This window comes from Camarhynchus parvulus, chromosome 3, assembly GCF_901933205.1.
Source record: "Camarhynchus parvulus chromosome 3, STF_HiC, whole genome shotgun sequence".
Lineage (NCBI taxonomy): Eukaryota > Metazoa > Chordata > Aves > Passeriformes > Thraupidae > Camarhynchus > Camarhynchus parvulus.
Window position 1 is genome coordinate 66,739,951 of NC_044573.1, and position 22,502 is coordinate 66,762,452.

At 43.7% G+C, this 22,502-nt stretch overlaps 1 protein-coding gene across 3 annotated transcripts in view; it reads left to right on the top strand.

The window, feature by feature from the left end:
- Positions 1–8,607: 8,607 nt before the first annotated feature.
- FYN (FYN proto-oncogene, Src family tyrosine kinase) overlaps positions 8,608–22,502 on the top strand; it is a 138,663-nt gene continuing 124,768 nt past the window's right edge. For all 3 annotated transcript variants that reach the window (XM_030945523.1, XM_030945531.1, XM_030945532.1), the window contains exon 1: positions 8,608–8,625. The gene's annotated coding sequence lies outside the window, so the exon portion shown is untranslated. The remainder of the gene's footprint in view (positions 8,626–22,502) is intronic.

A 22,502-nucleotide genomic window follows, 5' to 3' on the forward strand; every position in this document is an offset into this window, starting at 1 on the left:
TCCACTTACTGAATTCTATCAAACCAGGTTGTGGCCAGCAAAAGGTTGTGAGATACATGCTGCTCCCAGGAGATTCAGCTAATTCCACTTATGTTGTTGACAGGGATTACTCACTTCTGCAGATAGGAGCCTAAATGCCACTGCCAACTTTCTTTATCTAGATAAGGTCCATAATCTTGCAGAGGAGTAATTTGACTTACCTGGGTGCTTTCAACATTACCACCGTTAGCCATGAAGCACTGGGAATCATCCTGCTCCTCCAAAGCAAGTAATCCTCATCCAGGAAGGTATTTAGTCATGAACTCCAGCTGTCCTGTCCTGGCTGCCGTGCTTGCTGAGCTTTTCCCCATCCAGTGACAGCACAGGGAAAGTGGAAGCACACTTACAGACATGCTTCAGCAACACCCAAAAGGCACTCTTGGGAAAAGGGAGCTTGATTACCAGCCAGCCCTTCTTAGTTCTCAAATGAAATAAACACTGAAGTGAAGAGAAGCATGGGTATCTGAAAAGAAAGAACATCCTGCTGTTCCTGGTAGGAAAAGTGTGTAAGAGAAGCATGCAGTAGAACACTCATGCACAGAGTCATTGTGATCTGTGTGACAGAAGATGCTTGTCCTGCCTGAGTTGGTACAGTCATTGACAGAGTGACACCATGACAGCCCTGTTGACCTCACCTTCAAGGGACTCAGAGCAATGCTGGCAGCTTGAATTTTATGCCATCCTACCACCATTATAGTACTTTGGTTGACTGAGTTTTTCTCTCAGACAAGACTGAAATCTTATCGCGTCACATATTTCCTACTATCCTACTGCTTCTTTTGCATTTGATTTCCTGAGGTTTTTTTTTAGTTTGCATCATGGGGTTTTATCTCAGAAGAGGATTTTTGATGCTCCTTGTATTCATATCATTAGGTTTTCTGAGGTTTACAGCATCATTCCTGTTTCCATGCCCCTGCACCACATTAATAACACGTCTACAAAATCTGACTCTTGGTCTCACTTCCTGCCTGCTTGACAATGTTATTTGGTATTATTGCTTTTATCAGTACATTTAATCTAAATGACTTCTCTTTCCATGAATACTGTATACAAAGTCTGTGTGCAGGGAGACCTTTATTATTCCTCAGACTATTCATTTTTCCCTTTTAATTTTGGTTGTCTAGATTTTGCCTCTGTGCATTTGGGCTTTGCACTCATATGGGTACCTTTCTGTGTTTTCTCTCTTCTACTACTGGATTAACAATTCTGGGTCTGGTTCATTTTAAATCTTATATTTACATGGGACATGGCTCCTCACCCTTGCATGCAGCTCCAGCTTTGGGAGGCTTGTTGAGGAACAATCTCATATTTAGGTACTTTAAGATTTGATAATCAAAGGAGCTTTGAACAGTTCAGCAAAATGGTCATCTGTTCCAGAGTCAGCAGATACCCTTTTTGGCTAGAAACAGCCTTAGAAAGTTTTTAGTTCTGCTCTTGGGTGAAGACAGCTTAGTGGCTGTACATCTCAGAGGGCAGCGTGGCCACATTTATTTCATTCCTCCAGTATTCTGCCTGGTTTCACTTCATCCTGTATCTGTTTTCCAGTGCAGCTAGGGAATGTCCAAATGATGAGCATGGTCATCTGTATACAGGCAGCTATGGCACAGTGCCATGATTATTGCTTTTTCTTTAGCTGAAGGATCCAGAATTCATCCCTAATGACAGATGCAATTGCAATTGCCAAGCAATAAAGTCTCCCAGTTAGAATATAAACCAATGAGGGCACAGGTTCACTTTGACACTGTCAACAAAATAGTCTGTTCAAAAATACTACGAGGGGTGAGAATGATGGAAAAGGAGGGCAGTGGCATTACTGCAGCTCCACAACAGCATTCCATGGTGCTGCCAATGTGATGACAGCAAGGTGAAGGCTGCTCTGTGGGAGGTTCACACTGAATCACATCCATTTGCAGGTGCCAGCAGACACAGTGTGGGCAAAGAGCACAATGAGCACACTGCTGGCTAGGATGTGTTTTCCTTGGAGATAACACCAGCGAAGAGGCTCTGATTAATAAGCTGAAAGCAAATGCAAATCTTATTAATGCTTACTTGGAATCCAGTCCACAAGTCAGCATCTCATTAGAAAGAGGGTTACTGTCAGTAAAACAGTGCATCAAGGCTGTTGGTGTGTGATAGGGACAAACAGATGGGGCACTAGCGAGAACACAGCCTCTATGGGCACGAGTAGAAACGGGCAGATTTGGGAAAGAAGGCACATAAGACAATCTGTGAGAAGCTCAGCTCCCACCCCAAACGGTGGGAACACCCACCAGCACTCCACTGTGAGCAGACAGCTGGAAACTCACTGCTCATATGTGTACTTTGTACCTTCCTAATAATTGTCCCAGGCAGACAAGGACAGCCCACTGCCTCTGAGTGGTAACTGCAGCCTCCAGGAGGAGGAGTGCAGGCAACCAAAGGACTCTCCCAACCCTCTAATAAGCTCATTAGCATATGTCATTGCTGACGATACGCATGGAACCAGTCTACTTCCAGCTGACAGATCTCTGGGTTATTTTACTATTAGAGGGAAAAAAAAAAAAACTTCAACCAAAAAAAAACCCAACAAACCAAGAAAACTGGGAAATCACACCCAAAAATAGATTAAAAGAACATGAGAAGTGGAAGGTCAAGAGTTCAACAGTTGGGTAGTGCCAGAACTGGGACAGTTTACATAACCTTGCTGTAGCCTCCCTGAGTGCATGCAGCAGTTAGTCACAGGAACATGAATAGTTTTTTTTTTTTTTGGAGAAGATCCTGACTCATTTGGTGACGTAATGGCCAAAAGGATTAGAGAGAAAATAGAAATTTGCCTCTCCTCACATTCAGGAGGTGGCACTGTGTAAAAATTCAGCCCCACAATGGAAAGAGTATTACTAATTTTCTTCATGCTTCTGCAGTACAGCCTGCCCAGAATATTTATAATTCTTCACAGATAGTAATTAATCTTCAAGCTGCACAAGTAAGAAGACATCTTCGTCCCCATTTTGTATGTTGGGAACAGAAGTACTGCAGCCAAAGTGCTCCCTGGGATAATCTGAGTATCCTCATGGACTCAGTTAGTTCTTAGCACATGCTGACATTTTAGACCTGAAGATTGTTGTGATAGTTCTGTTACACAGTGTGGCTTGGAGGCAGTGACAGACAAGAAACTGTATACTTCTATTTTTTTGGCATTTGGAGGTAGTTCTTTGAAAACTGTATACCTCTGGGAATCACAAGCCCTACGTGGGCCTATTTCCTGGAAATATATCTGCAGTTTATCAGTGCATCTACTATGGTGTTGGTGTCTACAAGAAAATGAAGAAAGTAGTATTTAAGAATAATCTTGGGCTTTATTCTCCTATAGGAAGCCAGTCTTCCCAGCATCCTCTGATGCTCAGCACAGGGCTAATGCTGACAGCAGGAGGACAATCTTTAAGCATATTATCTGTTCTTCATCTCTACAAAATTATGTGATGTAATATACACACTGCCTCCTGTATCTTTGAAAATATCCCGTCCCAAGAAGAGAACTGCTATATTCCTTGGCTGGACTATAAATGCAACAAATTACTGTTCTTATCCCACAGGCTCCTCACTGTCATTTAAAAAAAAATTTTTACTGAAAGTCAATGCCTTTTACCAATTTTCAGAGAATTTTAAATGTTCATTTGAGTATGTAAAATAAGAGTAAGAATTTTTTTTCTGACTTGAGTAGGATGTGACTTCTAATAAATCTGCAAGTTCTGAAAAATGGCTTCAATATTTTTATGCTATTTCTGGATTTCCTAAGGTTGTCCCATGTCTGTTTTTTCCCCCGTGTCCATGTGTAGCCACAGAGAGTGCAAACACATCTGGAACTTATAAACACGGAAATTTGACTTTTAGAAAATGCATGATGCCATTTGAAGATGCTGTTCTTACAGTTTAACACCTGCTTTGCTGGTTTTAGAAAACATCTGTGTAATGTCTGAGGAAACAGCTCTTCTAATTGTTGGGTCTGGGATATTCTGAGACAGTTAGAAAAGCAGGCTTATATGAATGTAAATGTTTGAGATTAGACCCTCTACGGCAATAAGGAAGGCTTCTGTTTATTCCTTAAAGATATGAGGTGATGATGTTTCTCTTGTCTACTTGTTCCCACAAAGGATCTACCTAACACACAAATGTCAAAGTGCTCTTTTCCTATCCCTGCCAATACCCTTCCTTCAGCTTCTGTGTATGAGTGTGACTATTGCTGATCAGCATGAGGAAGAGCTCAGTTCAAACCTTCCCTTCTGCTTCCAGGTTGCTGTTCACACCTCAGAGATGTTGTCCCCAGGGAGGCAGACCTGTCACCTCAGCATTCCCTGGCAGCAATCACCTGTGAGTCAGCAAGACCCATTTAGCACTCCCCAGCTGAAGCACCTCCTGAAAATACAGTGGGATGTTTGAGGCAAATACTGTCAGCCTCCTAAAATACTGTAGGCAAGTTCAGATCCCTTTCCCCCCGCCACTACTCTGTAATTATTTATAATATGCTATACATGACAGGCTGGTAAAATACACCCAGCCAAAACCAAAACAAATGGAAGTGTTGCCAAGTTAGCAATGCAAAAAGGGAGGAAGTGTAAGACAGAAGATAAAATGGTGAAGTAGATTAGTGACCTATCAGTCTGTGACTAGTGCATTGGTTTGAATGAAGAATTTAAGCATGATGTTTGTCAATCCTTATGAAAGGTAATCTCAATAATAACATTTGGTATTAATTTTAAAAAAGAAAAAGTAAAGACACTATAACATTTAATACTTTGGGGATCTTTTAAAATACAAGTTCCTTAGGATCTGACTTTTACAAATTATGGCTCAGAAGTATCCAGCAAATAATTCTGATGGTTATTCCTGACAGTCAGCCTAGTTTTACCAGGAGTGGCTTGACACAACCAAGGAAACTGAACTGATGTCCTGCCCTGTTCTACAAAAGAGCTGCTTTTACATCTCCTTGCTTTTACAGCTGTGAGCATGTTTGGCTTCTCAAAATATTACCTTTCATTGAAAACTGTGGATATTATTTATTCAGCATACATTCATGATAGCTGTCAGTGACTTCTTGCCCACTGACAAGTCCAAAAGACACTTGTGTGTCATTTTGGGACTGCTACCCTGTATTCCCAGCTGCTAAATTATTTATACCAATAAATCCTAATCAGATTCTGTCATTTTCATATTGCTGTGAGAAGCCATGTATCACTATAGGAAGATAGGAGCAGGGAATAGGAAGGAGAGGAGAAAATCTTGACACCACATTGTTCAGCTCATGTGATTGCACATTTAAGGTTTTGACAGTATTTCCATTAAAATGACTGATGAAAAAGCAGCATTTCAATGGACATTATTTCAAGATTTTAATGAATGAGTGTTTTAAAGTGAGGTTGGAGAAAGGAGAAAAACAGTGTCATGAGCTTAAAGGTCAAGGTATTTAGAAAAGTTGAGAGAATAAGAGGAGAGTATCAAGAACAGTTCCTGTGTTATGTAGGCAAATCTAATTATTTCTTCTGTTTAACTGGGAGAATGTCTGTCAGGTTTTCTGGGTGATTCCTGAAGGCAAATATTAATACAGTCAAACCATAGTGGTGAGTACTATGTGTGAGGAGGAGCTGCTGTGGGGACATGTGGGCTTGGCTCACACAGAGGGAACACTCCAGCATATCTCTCCTCTGCCACTGGGGCTGCAGGAACTCACAGCAGCTTTGTGATCCTAAGGAAAGTACAGGTACCCTAAAGGGGAAACCCAAGGCTTCTTCCTGTGCTGCCCATGCAACTACCAGAACTCGATTCCTGGCTCCACACCTTGCTCCTTGCTGCTCTTCAGCTATGTTAGCTCAGAATCAGGCTTTTGATGACATGCTGCTGAGCCAGTCTGTCTGCCCAGGCTTACAGTGGTCCTGTGGCTGCTGTGTGATATTGCTTTGGTCTGATTTCATTGATTAGTTGGTTACTTTCTAGCATGGCTCAAAAAAGAGTGTCAAGTAGGTTTTTGTCTGTTTCGGTTTTTTTTCTTTGTCCCATTCTAGTATTCTGAGCAAGAGCATTCAAATTTCAGACAGAGATTCTTTGACTATAAAATTAAATGCATTTCCATCCTGTAGCTTTTGCAGAAAGAATATCTGGTTGTTTGATTAATTTCCAAGGTGCTTAAGGTCCCTAAGAACCTCTATTGTCTTGTGGGGAGGTAAGATTATGTATAAACTCATAAAAAAGGCAAACAAGGCATGCAAAAATGCCCCTTTCCCTAGAGCCACATGCTGGCTTTCTGCTGAGGATCCCGGAGTATTAAGACACCATTTGCAGTCCTGATAGTCTCCCAGCTGGAAGTCCATAAATCTGCTCTGCCTCCAGACTGCTCTGGGCCAGCTGAAGCTCTGTTCTGCATGAACTGGTCCCTGTGCTGGCCCAAGGGCTGCAGCCTCAGCTCCTCAAAGTCTACAGCATCAGGATCCCAGTGGGTGTTTCCAGGAAGGCATAATCATAAATAATAAAACTCCACTGAGCTGCAGTTTTCATCCCACAGGAAGAAAATCAAAGGTTGGTTTTTCAGTTGATCTGTACATTTCTGCTCTTGTGTTTATTATACTTTTTACATGGTAAAATAAATGATTAAAAAAAAAACAACAATCTGCATGGAAGGATTATGATGGAAACTAAAAATGAGCTACCTAGAGGAGCCTGAAAAACTTGTTTCTTTGAACATCTACAGTGAGGTTTAAAATGAGAAGTGACACAAGTGACATTTTATTTCAGAATTCCCCATCTTCTCCAAATTCTTTATGTGAACTTGTGAAACAAACTCTGTTTGGTTCTGAAATGTAATGATCAAGAGTCACCTACACACAACTTACACAGTCACCCAGACAGAGAGGGGAAAACCTCTTTTGCTCTCAACGCTCAGCTATAGATATCTTAGATAAGAAACAAGTTTATATTTGAACTTGTAAAAATGTAATTTCATCAGGAAATCAAATTGCCAAGATGACATAATTCTCTGGTTAAATACCAGCATACAAACATTAAATCCAAGGAGAAGTGGGAGAGAAATGTAAACCTCATTTATTGAAAACTTGTGTTAGAATTCTCTTTGCTATTTCAACATACTTAATTAAGTTTCTCTCCCTCTGCTTTTGTACTTTGTATGCCTCTCCTGTTTTTGTTGAAGCCTAAACTGCAATTTCTTCAGTCCTAAGGCAGAAGAGCTTTCCAAGCCTAGGAGACAAGTGACAGTGAGATGTGCCAATCCGTCAGGATGGGAGCACTCAAGGTCACAGACGGGGCGGTGCTGGGGACAGGACCTGAAGCTGGAGCTTGCGGTGCTTTCAGTGGGCGTGGGAGATGGATGCAACACCTTGAGAAACACTGGGAAGCATTTACGGCGTTGCTGAGAACCTGAAGGGAACAAAGTGTACAGAGAACTTTTCCAATCACCTGCCTGTGGAGCAGGGCGCCCCGTGACTGGAGGACAGGGCTGCCCGCACATCTTTGACTACAGGGCAAGACCGAAGCCCCAGCCGTGCCTTGGGGCAGCAGGTACACCCCTGAAAGACCAGCTTCGTGGGACTGACGCTCCTCCCAAAACGGCCGGCTGAGTACTCCGCGATTAAATGTGGAAAATGGAAAAAAAAAACATAACTCTGGAAAACCTCCGCGTATTTCATTCCCGCCGTCGCCTTATCACCCACTATTGCCAATTTCAAGAATTACGGATAAAAAAACCATAACAGTAAAACAAGCCGTCGTCTTTCATAAAGACGCATAATCTGCTTAAGATTGTTCTCCCATTCATCGGGGATGTTGAGACGTTCAGCTCACTCCTCCCTCCTCCTCCCGAGGCGCCCCAGCGGCGCTCGGAGCATCGCGAACCGCTCCGGCGCTGGCAGCCGCCGGCCGCGAACCCCAACACGGAGCGACAGCCCCTCCTCTCCTTCCTTCTCCCTCCTCTTCGCCCCCAGCCCGGGTCCGCCTCCGTCACGGCCCCGCCGGGCGCCCGGAGCTGCGGCCGCTGCCCGGGGGCGTCGGTGGGTGCTGCCCGCCCGCGGCCGCGCGCCCCCCCCCCCCGCCACCCGCCAATCAGAGTGGTGGCTGCTGCGGGCCGCGCTTCGCCATTGGTCGCCGCCGCTGTCACTCAGGGACGCCCCCGCGGAGGGGCGAGGCGGGCGGGGGGTGCTGGCTCCGAGCGGGGCCGGGCGGCGGCGGCGGTGGCGCTGCGGTTGCGCCATCTGTCAGAGCCCCGGTGGGAGGGAGGGAAGGAGCGCCCGAGCCGTGCTCGCCCGGGCGGAGCGGAGGGGAGGAGAGGCGGCAGCGCGGACAGCCCGTGCGAGCTCATCCCTGCCCAGGCTGCGGCTGTGCCGCCGCACGGAGCCGCCGCCTCCGCGCCCGGCCGCGGCTCGGCTCAGCGCGTCCGCCCCGGGAGAGGCAGCGGCGCCGGAGCGGCGCCCCTCGCTGCGGGCGGGCGGGGGCAGCCGGCGGAGGAGCGGAGCGAGGAGGATGCGAGTGCGGCGGCGCCGCCCCGGCCCCGCGCTGCGCTGAGCTGAGCTGAGCCGAGCCGCGAGCGAGCGAGCCGAGCCGCCTCAGGTAACGGAGGGGCCGGAGCCCGCCCGGAGGAGGGGGGCGGGGGGATGCATGCATGCATGGATGGATGGATGGATGGATGGATGCTGCGGCGGGTCTGTTTCCTTTGTGCGCCCGAGCGCTGGCGGGGTGCGGGGGCTCCCGGCGAGGGGAGGCGGCCGCGCTGCTGCGGGTCTCCCCCACGCACCAACACGCGGACCCCGCGCCCGCCTCCCCCGCCGGGAGCGCGGCCGCAGCGCGGGTAGGGCCGGGGGCAGCGCCCGTGACCGCCGTGCGCGGCCCCTGCGTGCCCGGGGGTCGCCCGTGCCGCTGTCCCCCGCCCCCGAGGGCGCCGGCCGGGGAGAGGGGAGGGGGTGCAGCACAGGGACGTATTTGTTGTCGCCGAACTGCGAAAAAGGGGAGGGGGGGAAATAAATAAAAAGACCTTCTCTCCCTCTGAAATAAATCGTATAGGATTTGCGCGTCTGTGACAAAGGCCTCTTTCAGGGAAGAAAGAAGGGACGCACAAAATGCCCAAGGGTGGTAGGATGTGAAAAGAGGCTTGTTTCTTGTGTCTCCCCTAGAACCTCTCTGTTCCTTCCCAGACGAGGCCGCTGATCTGGTGCCAGTTCCTTTTCAGCTACATTTGAGATTAGGGAGAGATACCGAACGCCACACCATGGGTGCCAGCGTTTTGCTGCGTCTGCAGAGCCACGGTGTACGTGTCGCCCGACCTCCTTAATAATGCTCAGTTTGGCCTCTGCTTCCTCGGGATCTCGCCCGATTTCTGCTCTGTGTGGGTTCTGCGTGTGCGTGAGCTCTGCGAAAGGGCTGGCCAGGGAAGGGGGTCACTTTGTGGGGACAAGCCCATGATACCTCGGTCCCTTCAGCAGTGACGGGGAGGGCAGGGCTGGGTAGGTGCTGGTGGAGAAGGTTTGGGCTGAGTGGAAAGCAACCCTCTGCAGTTGCTCATCCGTCACTCTGATATGCTCTGATTCTTAAAACGCTAAATAACAAGTGACCAGGGCGGACCGGGCTTTTGAAAGGCACAAGACTGGGAACGCCTTTGAGACCTTGTCATTTTCCTCCTTGTATACAACCTCCTTAACTCCCACATCCTTCCTTCCACCATCCCTGCAGCTGTAACACTTTTTAGTATCTCCTTCCCACACCCCTTTTTTGTTTTCTTTTTTCTTTTTCTTTTTTCTTTTTTTTTTTTCTTTTTGTCTTGATGTGTTTTTAACTAGAGTTCTGGAAGCTGAGAACAGTTGCAGGTGAAGATCTGTTTGTTTATATGCTGGTGGAGGAAGTGTTTTCATTAGGGTTGACTCGCCTGGTCTCTCATGGGGAGGAACAGTAAGCTAAAGGGACACTGTCAACTTGAAATCCAGAGAATGTGCATGATGAATGGAGAGCTGTGTCCAATATTACACCCACCGTTGAGCTCCCTGCTGGAGATCTGTGGTTTTTATAAGCCTGTCTTCTGACTGTGTGGGTTGGTCATGCAGTGAAGGAGTAAAAACACACTTCAAACAAAGTCCTGTTAAGTGAACAAAGGAGTGCAGAAGAAAAATACCAGAGTGGGAAGGGAGGGAAGGCAACATCTCCAACTTCTCAGTTACATTCATTGTAGCCACTGCTTGACCCAGTGGGAAACTGGAGGGCTACAGTTCATTTTTACAGTTGCACATTTATTTAGTATCACTAAAGTGGAAAGGTTGCTACTTTTGCCCCAGTGTTTCAGGAGTTTTCAGCACCTTGATGTGCGTGCTCAGAAAACTAGTAGTACTTGATGGATGTCAGTAGGTCTGTGTCTTTTCACAATATAAGAACGATTTTAAGAATGGTAGCTTTCAGTGAAAAGACATTGGGCTCTTTCTTGAGCCCTTTTTACCCCATAAAGTTATAATTTTGATGAAAAAGAGAAAGATTGCCTAATTAATGCTTTAGAAATTTGTATTTTGTTAAGAGTAGGCTGCAGATTTGTTGAAATGTTCATATGCTTCTTAGAGGGTGCCTGTAAGCATCCTTCCACTCCACCTCCAACAAATTACTGCCTCATCTGCATGGCTTGTCTTTGGCAAAAGGAACAGTTTTCAATATGAAGTTGTCTGATGGTAGGCCACTGGCTGTGGTGTTTTGTGGTTTGTGCTTCAGGCATGTTGTTTCTGAAATTCTGTGTTGCCTGCTGGTGAAAGACATAGTGGCATAAAATACCAGTTAAGTATAAAAGTCTGAACAGCCTTCTCTGGGAATTATTTTGGTGTTGAGTAAATACATGTCTTTAGTGAGGGACAAATAACTTTGGCATATGGGCATGGCAGTCAGTGTAAGCCAGAAATTAATAACGTGGTGTAAAGAAGTTGGTTAGTAATCATTTTAACAAGTGTCTTTAAAAGTTAGGACCCAGTGATAAATTTCTATTGAGTAAGAAAACGAGTATTCATATGAGTAAGAAAAACATTGCTGAGGAACTTTTTATTTTTGACAGACTACAACAGATTCCACAATACTTTTATGTGAAATAGCTAAATGGTGTCATCTGAAAGCATGAGTGGAGTCTGATATGTTGAGGGCCACAGTGACCACTGGCTCTGTGGCTTAGCTGAATATACTGATCTGGACATGGTGTCATCAGCACTGATTTACAGTGTAATAAAATTGTGGCTAAGGTGACTGAAAACTGCCCTGCACATTTGTGATGATTTCACACTGTAATATGGTACATCTACAGTATCCTATGTTTAATTGTGATAAGGAAAGTATAGAGCTGTTTTCCATCTTATGCCCAATTACTTTTATTTAACCAGCACCTTCACTTTTCTGTCTTGCTGCATTACTGTGCTTTTTACTTCAGGGAGAAAAAGAGTTGGAGGCATGTGCTTTCCCTTCGTCCTTCTCTCTGGGGTGCGCATTAATATTTGATTCAAACTTGTTCTGTAAAGTTCTGCTTAATTCAGTTTGGGCACTACTTTGAATGTATAATAATGGTGTTTGTTTGTGTCATGGACAGTGCTTTGTAATTTGCTTTATGGGCAAGTCTGCTGCTGGCAGTGTGTATTGTCAAAGTGACCTTCCTTTCCAAGAGAGAAAACCAGTAACTCCTGGCCCTCTCCCACCCCTGCAGCTCCCACAGAAGTGTCTTCACAAGTCCCTTTGACCCATTGCTCCAAAACCAGGACTTGAACTGACAAATCTGGTTCACCCGAGCAGTCTCATTGAAATCCAGCAATTAAGGATTCCTTTGGTGACAAAAGGCCCACGGATCTGTATTGTGCAAGTCAGCCATTTACTTGAGGTGAAACCCACAAAAGGGTTTGCGTGCCTCGGTGAGGGGCACCCTGAGCTGTGATCCCTGGAGATGTGGCTCTCCTGAGCCGGGGATGTGGCTGCTTGCTGTGCCATGCTGAATGCACTGTGCACCTCAGAGTTGAGTTCCCAGCAGCCAGGGAAATGCTGCCAGGGCCACCCAGTGCAAAGTGCCTCAGAAGGAGCTGAAACTTCAGGGCTGCATCTCCTGCCTGCTGGGTGTCTCACTTGGTACCACGGTAGCTTAAGGTTAGCTATTAGAGGTTAAAAACCCTAATCTTCTTCTAGTGAGGTAGTAATAATATAGATATATTTTAAAAAGAAAACACACCAAACACCCAAACAAACAAAAATCCCCCCACAAAATTACAAAAACCCAAACAAACAAACAAAAAACCCCAACCAGCTTTGCATTCCAGTAGACGATAAACATGCAGGTGTAGAAGAATTGGGATTTCTAGCATTTGCATCCTGTCATGGGTTTTGCCCTTAGTGCCTGACTTCCAGACAGAGAAATGACAGGTGCAGATGAAACATGAAAGGCTGAAGCTGTTTCGGTGCATGTGAGGTGTGTGTGGCTCTCCTCAGGGAGCGAGAGCCCCGTTAGCACTGTGCTCCAGGGCAGCCTCACCTGCTGCCTGGGGCAGGGCTCTGGTTTCGGGCAGGCAATCTGCCTCCTGCTTTGACCGTGGTCAAGTGAAACCTGTCCGTGGGAGGTGTCCTTGAGCCCTGAAACTGGAAACAGGCCTGACCTTACAGGAGTTGCAGTACCCTGTTGCTGTCCTTACCACTGGCTGCAGGAAAACAATCGCATTTTGTAGAGCCTTTTTGGAACTTTAGTTCACTTGGAACGGAAACAAAATTGAACGGTATCACTGCTTTTACTGGGGGAGGTGAAAAATCATATTATTTCAAGTCAGTCAAAACATGATGCCTCATCTTGCTTCTGACTGTTTTAAATGGTAACTTGCTGTGAAAGCAAGGATTTCAACTCAAAATACTGCCACCTGTTTGGAGCAAAATAGAACCTTTGACACCTTGACTTTTTACTGGAGTATAAAATCAGCAGCAGTTTTGCAGAGCTTTTAGGTGTCGATAAAACTAAATAGTCTTGCAGAAAATGACTGTCAGATTTCTCCTGACCAGCTCTATTCCTTGTATACCGTGAATTTGAATGAATGTTTTTAATCTGAAAAAGCTATCAAAAAAGATAGCCTGGCAGTATCAACTGATTTGAATTAGATGGTCCAGGTTAAATCTTTTTTCCAAGAAGGAAGAAGACAGCAGATTAATTTTAAACTTGCCCTTCCTAAAATACAGCTCATTTTTTGTATCCCAGTTTGAATGGATGATGTTGGTTGTGACAATGTGCTATGGGGAGAGGTTACCCCACATTTTCCTGCCCAGCTTCTCCTGATTCAGAGAAGTCTTGCATCTCTGAAAGTTGCCTCTCCCACACTATAATTTTTAAAAGTATCTGTGAGTAATAAGTCCCTCTTGCTTAAGGCAGAAACCTAAATTTTTAGAGCAAGTTCATTGATGTTCATCGTACTGAGATGTGGTGTAATGTGGTGAACTCTACAAGGCAGCAGCAATGTGAGAATGTTTTGATGAGAACAGGGAAGGTGACCCTTCTGTGCTTATTTGTTTTGCTCTATTTTGGTGGATTTTTTAGGAGGCAACAATGACTGGAGGCTTTTTCTGGCCTAGGGAAATTCTTTGTTCCATCCTGCTTTAGGTTCCCTGTGGCTACAACCAGAAAGGAGGGATGTTGGGAAGCAGATGTGAGTGATGTGTTCAGTGCTTTAAAATACAAAGGATCCTAGTCAGAGCTCCTCAGAGGAGCCAGAGACACTTTTAATAGTACTGAATCCTGTGCTGTGAGAGCAGCTAGTCTGCTCTCCCCAAAACAAAGGCACTGTCACCAACCAGCCCTGAACAAAAAGACTCCACCTCTCATAGCTCGCTTTGCTTCTCAGCTCTTGGCGCACATCCTCCAAGCTCCCTTGCAGCAGCTCTGGGAGCTCTAAAAGACAGATCAACATCTAAAGCTTTGGCTGTGTAAGGACAATTATAACCTGAAACTGAGACCTTACATTTCAGACAAAATGTGCCACCAGTACTGCAGCTTCCATAAATGCTTGGAAAGTACTGTTTTATTCATCAAAGTGTGAATAAAACAATGGTGAATTTGGAAAGTGTTTTGAAGCTGAAAGTGATGGTAATGGCACCGGGACAATGTATGAAGAAGGGGAGGAGTGGCAGGGTGGAGGGACATTGAACAGACCAAGGGAAGAGCTGGCTGAAGCAGGCAGAGGAAGCTGCCCTTTGTGTGTATGATTGAGGACATTTGCTTTAACAGAAAAGAAGTGTTTGGCACCATTTTAACATGAAAATAACTCTTGTTTTAGTGATTTTGGGAGGAGTAAGGAGGAAACCTCAAATGATTGGCTTGGCTTACATGAAATATCTTCTCTGTTTAAAATTGTCCTTTTCCTCTTGGCTCCAGTTTTCCTCTGTTGACAGATTTGACCAAAATAGTTCTCGATCCTTTTTGGTATAGTCCAAGTAGAAAATATTTTTGCCAGATAATCTCAATCATGGCAGGTCTAAATTTGCTATATTCTCTATACCGAGAAGTTAATCAGCCCGTGAAAATGAAGATTAATCTTAAATGCCCATTCAGGTTTGTGATTTTGTAAAGAAAAACTTTACCATTCCATGAGAGTTTCCTAATGACCCGTCTGATGATTCCTAGCATCCTTTTTCTTTACAATCTCAATTATTTTACTTGTTGGGGATGGGGAGGGGGTGGGGTTGGGTCTTTTTGTTTTGCTGTTTTTTAACAAATAAACTTTAACATTAATTTGAAGGCTTTTTATTGTATTAATAAAGACCTTTCAACCTCCCTTGTTTTTGAACAACCTGTGTGTGAAAGAGCACTTTGCGTAACGTTGATCTTTGACTTGCAGCTGTACCACTTACAAAAAAGACAGCTCTGAAAGTTTTCCTGGCATGACTGGAATATCATGCATTTCCTATCTTGGCTGCTGATAACAATGTACAGATAATTGTGTTGAGTTTTGGTTTTTTTTATTATTTTTTTTAACATGTATATTGAGTTTTTTCCCCCTTAGTACCTGACCTTTAAACCACAGAGTTGCTCTGGGGCTTATAGTTGAAGTTGATGCTCTTGCCCAGAATAATTGAGAAGAATTGTTGTTGGTTAGTTCTGAAGTTCTCCAAGCCAGAGGCCACCACAGTGGGTGATGAAAGTGCTGGGGACATAGCCTCATCCCACACCTGGTCATTCCTTAGGGCTTAACAGAGGAGACCAGCTCATAGCCCTGTTTGGAAGATGGTGATGATTGTGTCCTCCAGCTGCTTTCACCCCAGGGACAGAGGGGGAGAGCAGGTGTAAGCAAAACAAACTCTCACACCCTTAAAAAAGAGGATATTTGTTTGTTCTTGGGACTGGTTTTTCTTTATGGGTACCTCTCACTAGGCAGCTATGATATGGTTTTTTTCCAAGAAAAAAGAGCATCTCTGAGACTTGGTATGGAAATCTCTGTTATCTGAGAAGGCAATTAGACTGTTTCTTAAACTATATGGAAATGCTCAGTTTTTGTTCTTGGTGGTGAGGTTAATGGTAGAGAGAGTTTATTATGGTGAAGTTAATGACCTCCTGCATGTTTTTAGGACTTCCTGTGAACAGGTCCTCTTGTATGCTGTCACTGTATGCCAATAAATTTTGAATTACAGAGAGGGAACCCATATCCAGCAACATTTTTGTCCAAAGATCAGCAAAAATGCCTGTTCTATTGCCTGTCTTCCTCTCTGGGAAGTAACTGAAAACTCCTAAATTTCCTTCTGGGGTTAATCTGTGAGATAGCAAACAGATTATGAAATTTTTGGATGTTATCACTCTATGCAGCATTTAAATTGGTGATTTCATCAAGAAATACTCTCACTCCCACTTCCAAATTAATTGAAAATGTCTTGCTGGTTTCTTTCTCTTCAAGAAGGAGTAAAACTATTTAAAACTAATCTTTTGAATAGCACGGTATCTGAGGTTATTCGTAATTTTAATTTACAGTCTTTAGCTAAATATGCAGGCCTTTCTTTCCAAATATTAGATTCTCCAGGTATCTTTGAGTGGTCAGTGATTTTTATATTCATAAGACCTTATACTTCGGACTTGTGAAGAGAAATAGCTGTTGGATTTTTATTTTAATTTTATTTTTTTAATATCTCTTCTATTTTATTCAGAAAGGCCAAGGCAAACCACCTTTAAAAGGAGAAAAAAAAGTGTTTAATGAAACCTATTGTACTAGCTGTATTCACTGTTGAAAAACTTTGTAAGCCCATCAGCCTACAGCTGGGATAAGATCAGTGTGCAGGAGCTGACAAGCTGAGGAGCCAGATTTAACTCTCAGTATAGCAGGCTGTATGCTCTCAAAAAACCCCACACATAGCATTGGCTTCCATTTCTTTTGAAAGGAGTTACTTTTTTGCTGGAAAAGTAGTGAGCCCAAAAATTTGACCAAGGAGAGAGCTGCTAAATGTTGTGACCTTGTGGAAGAAACATCCCCTACGTCTGAAGGTCGGAAGTGACCTTTTGTGCACGGGGGGAGGTAGAAGACAAGCATTGACTGTCTTTCTTGCTTAGGGCAGCATTACTGGCCTGTCTAAAAACTGCAGAACTCCTTGTCCTAATGTTCAAGTGGGGCTGCCAAAAAGGAACAAATAGGGCTGCAGATAAAAGTGTGCAGGGAAGACTGTGTCCCTTTTCCTCCTCCTCAGCCATGGCAGGCAGGGTGGGGAGAGCATCGCTTCGCACTGCTTGATGACTCAACATTCACAGAAATTTGCTGCTGGTCCTGTAAAAAGTTTAAAAAAATCTTGCATTTATAGATTTATTTTTTTTTAAACCACTGACCGTCAGTGTGATTCAGTGACTTCTTTAAGGGTGAGGTAACCTTGTCTCTGCCCTTCCTTACATTTTCAGCAAATCTTAGTTCAAAATCATGAGGTTACATTGTTTGGCATTGGGGGATTTTTTTTTTCCTCCCTGTGGAGTAGAGTTAGTAGGCAGTTCTGCTTTATGAAGCTGAGTGTACAGATGTAGGTGTTAAACGAGTCAGCCTAATCTTGCTTTTGTGGTCCACTCCTCCATGATTTGTCATGTCAGTTGGTGTCTTGCAGAAGATATCTGTCATCCTTTAGAGCTGGTGTGGCACAGCAGGACTGTGCTGAGAACAATCTGCATGGCTTTGGTTTTATCTCTTTGAGTAGGGCAAGTCTGGGACCCAAGATACACCTGCTCAGCACTATGCTATGGTGGGCAGAGGAGCTCACATGTGAGATTCAGGGGAGCCCCAGAGCCCAGAAGAACACTGTGCTCATGTGCCTGCACTGCTTCCAGGACCACCATGACGTATTCTGTGAGTGTATTTGTGTGGTGTTGTAGAGGCTGTGCTTCACTTCTTGACTCAAAAAAAAAAAGAGACAAGAGAGCAATGACCAGAAGGAGTGGATTATCTAGATGAATGTCCATTTTCATAGCATCAGACTACTCAAACTAGCTTTTTTAAAAGTTGTTACTAAACTTATTATTTTTTGGTATTATTATTATTGCTTTTTTTTTTACATTATCTGCCCCACGAAATACAAGGATTATTATTATATTATATTATTATGTTCCATAGGAGCTTCATCTAGAACAGCTACCCACCAACTTTAAGGTGACACAGTGCTATGATAGTATGCAATGGTGCTGTGATAGTATGCAATGTTTATTTTCAATCTACCTTGTTTAAAGTAGGATGCATTCAAATTGTATCACCATAAGAATTGGAGAGTAATTCTTGATGAGCGAGGTCTTACCAAAGTAAACTAGTGAACTTGTGGTTCAAGTTTAATTTTGAAGTTTTAATACATATCTGTGGATTTCTTAATGCCACTGGACTGTTGTTGACACTCTCTTCCAAAAGTGAAATATCACAGAAATATTAAGAAAATGCAGGTGTAAGCAACTCTGCAAAGGGAATAAAATCTGTTTGCCAATAATGTAGGTAGCCCAAACTGCGATAAGAATTTCTTCCACAAGCAGCAGTTGCCACTATGAGGTATAATTTCTGAGAAAATATCTTGAAAATGGCAGTCAAACCACATAATGTAGATTTATTTCATGATTGTTGGTATGGGAACTTGCTAAATGTTTTTAAATTGTGACAAGTATGTAGCTTTGAACTCTTTCACATCATAATTTAAGAAGGAGGTGGAGGACAATGGGGAGAAACACCTAATGTTGTTTAAAGGAATGATCACCTATAGGTTTTTTACCCAATCATATTGGAAAAATTTATTTTCTGTAACTGATCTCTCTAGAGAAAACAGATTTCCTTCTAAAACTACTTTTTTATTAGCTTTTTCATTAAACTACTTTTTAATAGTTTTTCTAACATCTCTGAGGTGAGCTGTAGGTTTGAAGGAAATAATCTCCCTGAACAGAACAGGGATGACTTCAAAGCCAGGGCCTCATCCAGGCAGGTTTTGAGTATCTCCCAGGACAGACTGAACAGACCCAGCTCCCAGTCTTGCCTTCATATGTCAAGTGCTGCAGCAGCTTTGTGGACATGCACTGGACTCACTCCAGTACGTCAGTCTTTCTTTTCCCAGGACTCCCAAAGCAGACCGAGTACTCCAGATGTGGTCTCCCAAATGCTGCAGAGAGAGGAATAATTACTTCACTCCACCTGTCGGCTAATTAAATTGCTCATTTGGTGCCAGATCTTCAGTTGCTGCCAGTTATCTTCATTTCCCTCAAGCTGGAGCTGGTGGAAACTCTCCCTTAGAAGGCTTTCTAGGCTCTGTCACCTCAAAAAGAGCTGGAGCAGTGATGGTTCTTTGCTTAAGTTCCACGAAGGAGGTGATCAATCCAGTGTTTGTGTACAGAAAACTGCAAAGTTTTCGATTTCCCTCTAGTGAATTTTTTGCACTAGTCCTTCAGGCTTCCTACTGCAATATAATCTGAAGCAGCAAGATTTTATCACATTTTGGTTAAAACAGTGAAGAAAATGCATAGTAAACAGCATATGCAGAGATGCATTGTGTGTATTCTGTTTTCCTGGCAATACTTTGGCTATTAGCTGAGTTACCTGCTTTAAAGTTAATGTTTGGTAGCAAATATGAGGATTGAACAAAGAGTTGTGCCACCCAGGTGAGCCTCATGGGAGCTGTGGGACAAATCTTGTGCTTAAAATTTTATACCCAGAAGGTGTTTTCTTCTCCACTAGATTTCTGAGGCTCTGTCATTGTGAGTGGGCTGTTATAGGTGTCTGATGTACTCCATGTGATTTGCTGTAGTTTGTGTTTTTTAAGGTCTAATCTTCCTACACTATTTGATTATTTTTTTCCAAACACACACAAAATGAAAATTTCATGATTGGTGGTTTAAGTACTGAAATTAATACTTGCCTGAAAAAACACAGAACAACTGGAGTACAAGATAAACCCCCAGCCATCAGCAAACCTGTACACTTGGGACTTATCCTGCAGTTGTTGCTGCTTCTAAGAGAGTGTGGCTCACATCACTTTGCTCAGAGGTCCAGTGTGGGAGATCAGCTGAAGGTATAGATTTTATACCTGCGTGTACCTGCTTTAACGTGTAATATATTAATGTTTAGTTTAGGAGATTCTGGCTCACAGGTAGCTGTGGCAAAGTGTCTGAGGTGTTGAATGTATGCTGTGTGCTGCCTGCCTAACTGGTGGTCAGGGAGATGGCTGGGCTGAGTGCTTGGTGTGCCTGGAGGACCTCCTGGGTACCTAGTCTATCAAAGAAAAAGGAAGCCCTAACAGCCCATTGGTGTAAAAGGAAGTGGTAGAGAGGTTTGAGCAGGGGAAGGTTGCCAAGGGAGGGGAAATGTCAGGCTGCTCTTTTTTCTTTTTTTTTTTTTTATTTAACCTTTAATATTTATTCCCACCAGAGAAGTTGTTCTAAGTCTCCCTTCCTACTCTGGCTGTTGCTACCACTGTTTTTCTCCTCTGATTTTTCTTTGGGTGTTTGTTCTAGCTCTGTGGCACTGGCCATGGCTGACAGAAGCTCTTTTAGTGGTCCCTCTTTCATCTGTTCTGTTCCCATAACCCCGCTTACAGCAATCCTGTCTTCATGTTTGCTTACCTTGTTCTTCTCCACTGCTCACCTTCCTTGCCTTGCCTGTGAATCCTCTCATCTCCCAACACAAATGAGCTGTTTATCCCGGAGCTAATGGGTGTTCACAATGCTCTGATCATAATGTTGCAGAACTGCTTATATTCACGGTGATTAAAAATTAAAAAGATGGATTATCTTTTTGCCCAGCCCCAGAAAATTAGTTGTATTTTTTTCACTCAGTACAGTTATCACTGTAGGATGAGTTGTTTGCAGCTCAGAGTGAGCAAGAGGCCCCTCCTGGTTTTGAAACAACCCTTGGGTTACACAGCTCGTTCAGGTTACTGAGACATTGTTATAGAGCAGAAGGACTTTGCGCAAGAGCTATATCAAAGTGGAGGCTTACTACTAATCTGATCACTGGTTTGTGTGGACAAATGGGGAGTTTTGCCTGTTCACAGTAACTAATGGGCACACGCACCCCCCCGACCCCTTGGGGACACACCCTCCCCAGGTACTAGTGGCAGTGCTGGTGAGCAGCTCTTGCCATGGCCACTCAGGTGAGGTTCACCGGCTCAGAAGGGTGCATGTTTTATTTATTTGCTTTTATTTAATCAGAAATTAGGGTCACTTGGCCCAGTATTTAAGCTCTCGTTGGGAAGAGAGTGAGAGTTGAAAGTATTCAGAATTTTTGTTCCAGTTTTGATTTAAGTCATGTGAAAAGCTCAGAAGTTTTCTGGTGTTCGGTTGCAGCTTGAGTAAAATAGTTCCAATGGGAAGATGAGGGGGATGTGTTTCAACTCACATTTAATATTTTTTTAAATGGGCTGTGCAAGATGAAACTTAGGTTATTGTCAACAAGATACAGAAGTCTAAAGCTCCTTTTCCAAAGAATGTGATGTGCGTTACCTTGGTAGAAACTTTGGGACAGGAGGCAACAAACAGCACTGAGTGCAGGAGATCAGTACCTACTCCAGACAATGCCAGCACCTTTAGTCTTCTTCATCCTGGCAATGAGTAAAATTTGGATGATGGCAAGACCGGAAGCCAGTGTTACCAATCTTAAATATTTAAATACTTGAGTGGTTTTGGAGGAGAGAAGGAAGGAGTGGGCGTTTAGAGCTAGAGATATTACATATTCATTTGGCCACTGAGGTCCAAGGTAGTGTGGTGCCTGCTGCTGCTCAAGATCTCAAAGGTGACTATCTTTTTCTTATGGAATAAATGTGTGTGCACTTGTCAACACCTTCTAATTAAATCTACCACATTCAAATTGTGTTGGAGGTTGGCTCCATCAGTGTGACTCAGGTATTTTTAATGTATATATATTTTGATTGCTCTCTCTGGAAGACTAGTTGTTAGAGTTGATTTGTGGCTGATCTATGCTGTTTTGAAATTGCTGATGCATAAACGGGCGTAGTAGAGGCTGATCCTAAAAATATTCTTAATTTTCTTACGTTAATGCTGGCAGATGTTTCTAAGCAATACACTGACTTCTTTGTATATTGTTTTTAATGTCTTTAAAAAAAAATAAACAAGCATTGCTCAGTATGAAGCATTTGACACTATTTTCTCTTCCCTGTTTTGCAATAGTTAAGGCATTATCAGTGCTGTCCAAACAGACAAGCCCACTGACTCCCCGTGCCCACCCCTTCCACCGTGGCCAAATCTCAAACCTTCCTGGAGATACAGATGCCCTCCAGGATAACTGACCTTGGCTCTTCAAGCACACTGCCAGCCTGTGTGCAACATGTGTATGAACCAAAAATGTCAGAAATGGTCCTTTCATCTTATAGATGTGAGTCAGTTATTTTTTTTTCTCCTCTTCTTGTGACTTTATTCTCTGACAAGCGTGTGGTGGCTTACCGCCTGAAAAGTGGTGCCTTGGGGTTTCACCCAGAGCACATCAGGTATTGACTGCTGCTTTAAGGGGGCTTCTTATTCCCTCTGGTTCCTTGGTGTAGGAATTTCCAATACCCTTTTGTCAGGAATTACTTTTTAGGAACTTAAAAGAGCAATTACCACATATGCTAAAGAGGCAAAGTAAGGCATACATTGTATTAAAACAAAAGGATTGGGAGCATCTCAAGTAACTTTATCTCTGAATCATAATTGTGCAGACTGCTGATATGCTTAAATCTGAGTGCATGCCACATGCTTGGACTAGAGGCGCAGTACCTGCCATTCAGTGCCTGTATATATAGCTAACTGGTTTTGAACACTTTTTCCTTTGGGTTTTGGTTTTTGGGGGAACATGTTGAAAATCTCTCACCCCTTTTTCACTCAAAGGGAGAGAGACCTGGATGATGATTTATATTAATTAGCAGTGGCTGAACCCAGAAGGAAAGCAACACAAACTACAGCCTTCTTGGCAATAGTTTTGTTGTGTTTTCAGGGCATTTTTTTCTTTACCTGATGTTCACAAGAAACTGCTAACCTA